At 41.8% G+C, this 6,000-nt stretch overlaps 1 protein-coding gene across 5 annotated transcripts in view; it reads right to left on the bottom strand.

Moving 5' to 3' along the window:
• The window catches only part of CSF2RB (colony stimulating factor 2 receptor subunit beta), a 485,439-nt gene that overhangs the window by 15,339 nt on the left and 464,100 nt on the right, over positions 1–6,000 (bottom strand). The gene's annotated exons all lie outside the window — the stretch shown is intronic.

The following is a 6,000-nucleotide window of genomic DNA, read 5'->3' as shown; positions in this document are numbered from 1 at the left end:
ATCTCGAGCATTGCTCTTCTCCTTTAAAGTTCTGTTCTACAGGGAGGGCTACAGCCCCCAACCCCACAACCTATAATATACACCAGCTGTGAGAAGGCCATACCTTGGAGAAAAGGGAATACACCAGGAAATGGCCATCTCAGACTTAGTATAAGTAAGCCTGTTTTTTGGCCATTTGGTCTCCTTGTTTCTGGACTTGCTCTAGCAGGTACCGATATTTGAAATGGTTTACCTTTTTACTGCATGGCTTACTAGCATAAGCGACCTTAGATACACAGCTCTCCACTCAGTGGTTGATAGCAGTAGTAATTTTTGAACTCCTACATGTGTGTCTGGGAATTAAGCCAATGGATTTACAATTAATACATGTTGTTAAGCACCAGAAACATTGGAATGTCATAGTGTAATCACACTGCACAATAGCAAATTAAAAATAATGAGTGAAGAGGTTTGACAGTGAAAATCAAAATTCTATATTTAGATGTTCTAGTGGAATATGGCCCAGCATGTACAGATTGGACAGTCACTGCACTTAACTGATAACCTCTGGCATTATTAGAAATACAGTCATACTATATTATGAAGTTTCAGACATATGTTCAGAAACATATATTATTACTGACACATTTTAAATGACAAAAGCGTTAATTAGTGGCTAAGCACAGACATCAGTAAATATCCAGGGAAATATGACAAGAATTCATTGCATTGAAACATAGGTATGCTCTTGTGTTTGTCCACAATATGTTAAGTAAAAACTTCGGTCAGAATTCAGAAATCAACAGTGCATTGTGTTATGCAGAATTGCATCAAGAGCAGTGGTTTGCAGGGCAGGGCTGATTTAAAGACACAGGTAGTGCCATCATGCAAGCAGATGAAAATATGAGGCTGGCATATTATGTTAATAAACATATAATGATACAGAAATGTGCAACATTATGCTAACCAGCCCCATTGTGAATTCAAGTAAGAATAAACAATAAGGTACAACATTTCACAAATTCAGAAAAATTGTATGATCAGTCACAATCATCAAAGAGTTTGTACAGTGAGACTTCTTGGTGAACAGGGAGAGTGACTGTGCTATGATGCTAGGTATAGCAGCTGTCTTAACTGCACAGGCTGCATTATAGGTTGTTCTTATAGATTCATAAGTGTTTACTAGGCTAACGACCACACTGCTCTTTTTTAGCCTAGCCATACATCCCAAATCTCTGACAAGTTCTGGTACCCTTGATAAGTGTAATCAGGGACTTGGGAGGTGAAATATTTACAAGCAGGTGCCTGGGAGTTGAACCATTTACAGGCTGCCTGTGTCCATTAGAGACACAGGTGTCAAACCAGGGATGTGTTTCCTGCTCCACATCCAACTGTCCAACTTACACTTGAATTGGGCTAGAGAGGAACTCTGCTTCATATGGATTGGGAGCCTGTTCCCGAGAAGGGGTAGTCTCTGGGATAAATACCTGTCTCTCCAGCAGGCCCTATTTATATCACAGACAAGGTTTAAGTCTTTAGAATTATTAATTATGGTGCTGCTTGTTTTGCGGATATGCAGAAGGTCCATCAGATTGAGGTCTGCAATGCCTTGTATGCCAGACATAGATCTCCCCTCAAAAGCCTGTAGGAGATAGAATACAGGGATAGGGCCTTCAGGTGATCTACATAGGACATGTTACTTACACCCTGTATTCTTTTAGTAAGGAACCTCTGTAGATATTCCAGTTGTTGGATATAACTGGTTAGGTACTTACCAAAGGGGACATGGTACTTAGTGATACGTCTGAAGAATGCCAAATATAGAGAAACAATCACTTCCTTGGACCTAGATTCTATACCTTTGTTTATAAGTTGTAGAACATAGAATAAGTTCATAGGTTCATAGGTAGGTACTAGGCTATTGCCCCTAGGGCCTATATAAGCCTAGACAAATGGTACCCTGGCTTTTGCCACCCAAGAAAATTATTTTACTGTGCCCTGTCAAGCAGAGCCACAGAAGTGATCCCTGGGGTGAATTTCCTATCTCCCATCCAATCATCAAGATTTTTCTTGAAGAGTGCTAATGAGGAGCTTTGTTTGATATAGATAGGTAGTTTGTTCCAGAGTATGGAAGTATCTAGGACAGGAATCTATCCCTTCTGCATGTTCTGTTTATAGTGGTGACAAGGTTTAGGTCCCTAGAGTGTGTAGCTCGGAGGGATTGGGATTTCTTTACTTGGAGCATGTCCAACAGTTCTGGCTTTGACATAGCTTTGTATGTTAGGCAGAGATCACCTCTGAGTAGGTGAGTAAAGCTGGAGTTTTTTGAGACGGTCTGTGTAGGGCATCTGTTTGAGGCAAGTAATCCTCTTTGTGAGGTATTTTTGCAGCCTTTCCAGTTGTTGTAGATGTCTTGTGAGGTACATACCAAAAGGGGCATTGTACTCTATAATGGGTCTAATGAGTGATGAGTAGAGGGGAACAATGGCCTCTTTTTTCCTGGATGAGAATCCTTTTGTGATGAGGTGTGCCACGTAGAAGGATTTCCTGACCACTGTGGTGATGTGATTATCAAAGGAGAGACTACTGTCCGCCTGTGTCCCAAGGTCTCTTATCACACTTTCAGTGTTAAGTATACTACCGCCTATGTTGTAGTTCATGGGTACAGTGTTTTTACCAAAGGGGATGACAATGCACTTTTTGGCAATGAGCTTGAGGCCATGGCTTTGACACCAGGCATCTGTCTCAGTGAGGCTCTTTTGTAGGATGTCCACATTGTTAGGAGTTTGATTATGGCTCCTAGTTTGCAGTCATCTGCGAAAACTTTGTTAGCCAAAGTCCTTCTGTGTAGCCTGTACTTCAGAGAAGTAGATACCAAACAGGAGAGGACCTAGGACTGAACTCTGTGGTACTCCACTTGTCACTGGTCTGAAGTTGGATTTAGAGTCTGCTACTTTCACAGTGTCGGTTCTGTTAGTGAGCCAGTTGGCAACCCATCTTGTGACATAGGGATTTATACCTAGTTTAGTGAGTTTGTCTATAATTCTAGAGTGGGGGATGGTGTAGAAAGCCTTGGTGAGATCTAGATAGGCTGTGTGTACCACCTTACCCTCATCTAAGGCTTTGGTGACCGCTTCAAAGAAGTCTATCAGGTTTAGGAGACATGATCTGCCTTTTACAAACCTGAACTGGGTAGGGTCCAGAGTGTGGAGATTACCAATGTCATTGTTTATAAGTTCCATGATGATATGCTTCATAGCCTTGCAGACCAGGCTCATCAGGCTAATGGGGCGGTAGTTCCCTGGGTCCGCTGTGGCTCCCCCTTTGTGGAGTGGGATAACCATTGCTGTGTGCCATTCAGTGGGCACAAAGCCTGAGGTGAGGCTATGACTGAACATGGTACTTAAGTGGGGTGCTAGTTTGTTCTGTAGGTCATGTAGAACGCAGCCTGGGATGTTGTCAGGTCCCATGGATGCTGTGTTCTTAGCTTTGGAGAGTGTGTTTTTTACCTGCGCAGCCATGATTACAGGTACTTTGCATTCTTCCGGTATAGAGATGGGCCGTTTAGGGGATGAGAGGGGTAAAGTTAGCACTGAACCTATATGCCAGGATGTTGGCAATATCAGTTGGTTCTGTGTATTTAGTGCCATTGTGCTGTAACTCAGAGCAGATCTGAGTGTTGCCATTGAGATTATTGACATAGCTATAGAATGCTTTGTGGTTGTCTTTAGAATCAGTGGTGATTTTGTTTTCATAACTAGCTTTGGAGGATTTTATGAGGGATCTCAGCTTCTTACTGAGGCTGACCACGGAGTTCCTCCAATCATGGGATTTTATTCTTTTTTTGCAACAGTTTCTTTCTTCTGTTGTAGAGTTTGTTTATAGCAGGGGACCACCAGATTGGCTTCCTTTTTTGGAGGATAGCATCTTGGTTCTGTTAGGGATCGCATGATCCATGCACTTGTGTAAGTGCTTATAAAGTGCAATCGTATAGGATTCAGCAGTCGTATCTCTATTGTCTGTCAGCATGGGTGTCATGAAGTTTGCCACTTCTGTCTTAAGAAGCGTGAAGTTGGCTTTGGAGAAATTTTTTACGGTGGTTTCCCTAATGGGGGGTGCGGGTGGGATGTGGATGTTTAGGGTTATTTGCTTGTGGTCGGATCTGACCAAGAGGAATTGACCTCTGGTGTGGAACACCAGTTGCCCATGTTGGTAATGACCAGGTCTAGGATATTGCTGCCCCTGGTGGGGTGTGGATAATTTGATCCAAGGCATTGGAATTTATGAATTCCAGAAAACGTTGAGCACAAGATTTGGTACATGAGTAGTTTTCCCACTTAATGGTGGGGTTGTTGAAATTGCCCATTATTAGGGTGTTAGGTTGTACCCTAATATTTTCCAGTGTATCAAGAAATGAGGAGTGGGAATACTGGGGCATGGTGGGGGATCTGTAGCAAGCTACAATTTGCATTGCGGTCTTGCCCAGAGTTAGTTGCACTTGGATAATCTCAGATGCATTATGCTGAGCAACTAGCCTGGAGGTGTGGATATCCTTAATGAATATGGACACGCCTCCACCTTTAGTGCTTCTGTCTAGGTTAGGTGGCCGAAAGGTGTGGTATGAATTATAACCTGGTAATGCAGGGGTGCTCTCTGGAGCCTTGAACCAGGTCTCTGTCACTGCACAGATGTCGATGTTCTCCATTTTAAGGAGTGCCTCGAGTGAGTGCATTTAGAGGTTTGGACTTCTAGCATTAAGTAGCATTACCCTCAGATTTTGCTTGCTTGTACCTGTTACCATGGTAAATTTGTCATTTGAATCTTGCCTAAAAAAGGCACTATAGGGATGGCATGAGCCTTAGACAGTATCCTGAATCACAAGGGCGACAGGTGCAGGCCATCTCGGGCAAAGCATCGTGGTTTGTCGATCATGTCATCCCAGGCAGACAGATACTGGATCCCCTTAGAATGACACCAGAAGCTTAGCCAATTGTTGAAGTCAATCATTTTGTCCTTGTACTGTGGTATCATCCTGGGTGATGGCAGGATGCTACTCAGGGCTAGGATCATACCTGCCTGGGCTACAAGATCAGAAAGCTCCTCCATGTCTCTTTTCATGCAGTCCAGGGAGGTATGTCTCAAGTCATTCACACCAACATGGGCAATGACAGAGTCATATTTGTACTTGCTGTGGAGTGACCTGAGTGCATACATTATGTGGTGGATCCTGGCACCTGACAGGCAGCTGACATTAACTTTCTCCTTGTTTAGCCTAGTGAGTGGAACATCAGTGTGCCTGACTATAGAGTCACCTATGACTAGAGTGTTGGGCACTTTGTTATGCCTTATGGGCTGTGAAACCCGTAAAACAAGACAACTAGCCCAAAGTACAACTTCGTAAAACTGCAAAACCAAGTGAAATCCAAAAAACAAAGTCGGACTGCCACGAGCTGTAGTAAAAATATTTAATACGAATGCAAAAAATGAAATAAAACAGATGAGCGCTTTTGCGTACCTACATCGTACGCTTCATCAGATCTAATAACTTGTACAACCAGTGCATGTTTATATAATGAAGTCAAAAAGACTCAATTGTGTGCTCGTCAAACAATCACTAAATTGCATAAATAGCATAATTGCATAATTAAAAAACTGAGACATTAGTCAATGAAAACACCCTCTGATGAAACCAAGTGGAAAATATCACAATCCTTATAAGAGCAGCCTGAATATAGACCTCGCCATAGAGAATAATAATCATGGCATAATATATTTGGCAAAACTATAAATGTAGTTGAAAAAGTATATATAAACATAAAACCAAGTTTAATACAATATTGACCAAAGGAAAATAGTTAACTATCACAAATTTAAATCTATTATTTACTTCCAATGGTATCATATCAACTGTATAAAATCAATATTTCATGAAACTCTTACTATAATGTTAACAAGCCTGTGTATATACTGTAATACCTATATCTAAGATGGTGTAATGGCTTGTCTATCAACATTTATATA

Source organism: Protopterus annectens, chromosome 1.part0 (genome assembly GCF_019279795.1).
Source record: "Protopterus annectens isolate FY-2018-M chromosome 1.part0, PAN1.0, whole genome shotgun sequence".
NCBI classification, from domain to species: Eukaryota; Metazoa; Chordata; order Ceratodontiformes; family Protopteridae; genus Protopterus; species Protopterus annectens.
The sequence above is the reverse complement of the archived record's forward strand: the minus strand, read 5'-3'. Positions and strand labels throughout refer to the sequence as shown.